This window comes from Myotis brandtii, unplaced genomic scaffold (assembly GCF_000412655.1).
Source record: "Myotis brandtii unplaced genomic scaffold, ASM41265v1 scaffold68, whole genome shotgun sequence".
In the NCBI taxonomy this organism is placed as follows: Eukaryota; Metazoa; Chordata; class Mammalia; order Chiroptera; family Vespertilionidae; genus Myotis; species Myotis brandtii.
This window is the reverse complement of record NW_005370657.1, coordinates 761,116-764,441: the sequence shown is the minus strand read 5'-3', so window position 1 is coordinate 764,441 and position 3,326 is coordinate 761,116. Positions and strand designations below refer to the sequence as shown.

The following is a 3,326-nucleotide window of genomic DNA, read 5'->3' as shown; positions in this document are numbered from 1 at the left end:
AAGCGCCCAGAGGGGCGGGCCCTCCGAGGGAGAGGGGCCCAGATGCCCGGCGATTGGCGAATCCTGGAAGTGGGCGGGGTCAGGCTGGGGCAGGGAGGCTGCCTATTGGGTGGCAGCTGCGGCCGAGTAGGTCCTCGAGCCAACAGGTGCCTGAAGAGGCTGAGGGCGGGGCCGGCGCGCGCGCATCCCGTAGCTCCGCCACCCCAGTCCCTTCCCGGCAGGTACGTTTTCGGAGCCCGGAGCCGTCGCAGGTCTCCATCCCTTCCCAGCCCCACAGCCTCGCGCATGCGTGCCGCTCCCTGGGAGCTTCAAAGATCCAGGTGTGTGGAGTCCAGGTTGCAGAATTGTGCCCGGTTCAAAGATGTGATGACTGAGGTTTCAACAGAGGCAGCGCTCGCCCAAGGCTCAGTGGTGACATTCTTACCCCCTTGCTGTTCATGATCAGGGATCGCAAACGGGATTAGAGCAAAGTGGAGTTCCGTGGTGCAGGTTCAGGCTACCAGAGGCCCAACTTGGGTCCGAGTCAGGAATGCCAGCACTGTCTCTTCCTCTCTGTGAGAGCATGGGCAAGTTACTGGACCACTTTGAGCTCTGTTTTTTGTCTGTGTAACAGATGATAATGGCATCCCCTCCTAAGGTGGTTGGGAGGATTAACTAATGGCAGTACAGCGTCTAGCACAGTACTTAGACCCCAGCGACACCCTGCCAGCCCGGCTTGCCCGACCCGAGGCTTCGTCATTCACTGCCCATACTCCTTCAGCCTTCCTTATTCAGCTCTGCCTTCCACCCACACCTCCCACTAATACCAATGTCCACTTTCTTTCTCCATCAGATTGGCCCCCTTCCAACTTCTACAGCAAGCCTCTTAATTTTTTTTTTTATTTGAGAGGGAGAGAAAAACAGATTGGTTGTTTCACTAATTTATGCATTCATTGGTTGATTCTTGTATGTGCCCTGATGGGGATCGTACCCATAACCTTGCAGTATTGGGAGGATGCTCTAACCAAGTGACCAAGTGAGCTATCCGGCCAGGGCCCGGGGATCCTTTTCTGACATCTGTTATTTTTTAAAATATGTTTTTATTGATTTCAGAGAGGAAGGGAGAGGGATAGAGAGATAGAAACATCAATGATGAGAATCATTGACTGGCTGCCTCCTGCACGCCCCCTACTGAGGAGGATCCAGCCTGCAACCCAGGCATGTGCCCTGACCAGGAGTTGAAGCTGGGACCCTTTAGTCCCCAGGCTGATGCTCTACCCACTGAGCCAAACCAGCTAGGACATGACATCTGTTATTTTTGTCAGCTCAACATTCCTTTTTCTGTTGGGGAACTAACTCTTCCCCATCTCATGTGATTCTGAAGGAACTGTGTCCCTCACTCCATAGAGTGGTGGGAAGTCATTGTGGGCCTGTGACTCTAGAAAGCCAAGCACTTCCCCATCTGGTTGTCTCCAGTGATTGGTCCTAGTTGGTGGGCATGTGACTTGGCAGGGCCAATTATAATCATTCCATGAGAGTAAGGCAAAGCTGCTGAGAAAGAGGCTTTCTTTGGGATCTCAAGCAGGAATAGAGTATAAGGGCAACTGACAGCTGTCTTTACACTCTGTGGAGAGAGACTGTGGCCGGAGAAGGTGAGGCCATCTTATAAAGAGACAGAGATAAGCAGGACCAAAAGGGTGTATGAAAGAGAGTCTTAACATTGTCTGGGCCCCTATATCCAGCTTTGCCTGAAGCTGGTATTAGCTCTAGTTTCCCCAGTTGCATTAGTCAGTGAATCCCACCCTCCAACCTCTGACTAATCTGGGTTGGTGTTTGAATTGGGTGTCTGTCACTTGCAACTCAATCTTTTTTAATTAAATCTTTATTGTTCAGATTATTACATTTGTTCCTCTTTTTCCCCCCCATAACTCCCCTCCACCCAGTTCCCACTCCACCCTCTGCCCTCACTCCCCACCCACTGTCCTCATCCATAGATGCACGATTTTTGTCCAGTCTCTTCCCCCATCCCCCACACTCCTTTTCCCCTTAAGAATAGTCAGTCCACTCCCTTTCAATGCCCCTGATTCTATTATAATCACCAGTTTATTCTGTTCATCAGATTATTTATTCACTTGATTTTTAGATTCACTTGTTGATAGATGTGTATTTGTTGTTCATAATTTGTATCTTTACCTTTTTCTTCTTCTTCCTCTTCTTAAAGGATACCTTTCAGCATTTCATATAATACTGGTTTGGTGGTGATGAACTCCTTTAGCTTTTCCTTATCTGTGAAGCTCTTTATCTGACCTTCAATTCTGAATGATAGCTTTGCTGGATAAAGTAATCTTGGTTGTAGGTTCTTGCTATTCATCACTTTGAATATTTCTTGCCACTCCCTTCTGGCCTGCAAAGTTTCTGTTGAGAAATCAGCTGACAGTCGTATGGGTACTCCCTTATAGGTAACTGACTTTTTTTCTCTTGCTGCTTTTAAGATTCTCTCTTTGTCTTTTGCTCTTGGCATTTTAATTATGATGTGTCTTGGTGTGGTCCTCTTTGGATTCCTTTTGTTTGGGGTTCTCTGCGCTTCCTGGACTTGTAAGTCTATTTCTTTCACCAGGTAGGGGAAGTTTTCTGTCATTATTTCTTCAAATAGGTTTTCAATATCTTGCTCTCTCTCATCTTCTGGTACCCCTATAATTCTGATGTTGGTACGTTTGAAGCTGTCCCAGAGGCTCCTTACACTATCTTCGTATTTTTGGGTTCTTTTTTCATTTTGCTTTTCCGGTTGGGTGTTTCTCGCTTCTTCGCATTTCGAATCTTTGACTTGATTCTTGCGCTCCTCTGGTCTGCTGTTGGGAGTCTGTATAATATTCTTTATTTCAGTCAGTGTATGCTTACTTTCTAGATGGTCCTTTATCACACCATCGAGGGTCTCATTAGATTTCCTGTACATCTCATCAAGTTTATCGACAGACTCTAGAAGCCTCTTGAGAGACCTCAAAAGTGTGGTTCTGAACTCAATATCCTCCCTTGATAGTTTTGTCCTGTTTCTTTGTCTCCGCATTTTTTACGCTTTCTTGGTACACCCCCTAGTGGTCTTTGTGCGCAGTCTTGTTGTAGTTAAGCCTTGATTGTTGTAGTTAATACTAGAGGGATTTGACCTCCAGGCCAACTGGCTGTGTTAATCAGCTGTGTCTGCAGTGGAAGAACTTGTGTCCTCTAGGGAGGTGCTAATCTAGCCTTTGCCTGAGGCTATCCGGCAAATGCCTCTGTGCAGGGCTTGGGCGGGGCGGGTCCCACAGGATCAACAGGGCGGAGGAGGGAGCAGTTATGGCTGCTCTCAGCCC

At 47.9% G+C, this 3,326-nt stretch overlaps 1 protein-coding gene across 1 annotated transcript in view; it reads right to left on the bottom strand.

Moving 5' to 3' along the window:
• ZDHHC12 (zinc finger, DHHC-type containing 12) overlaps nt 1-3,326 on the bottom strand; it is a 590,635-nt gene that overhangs the window by 3,514 nt on the left and 583,795 nt on the right. The window lies entirely within an intron of this gene.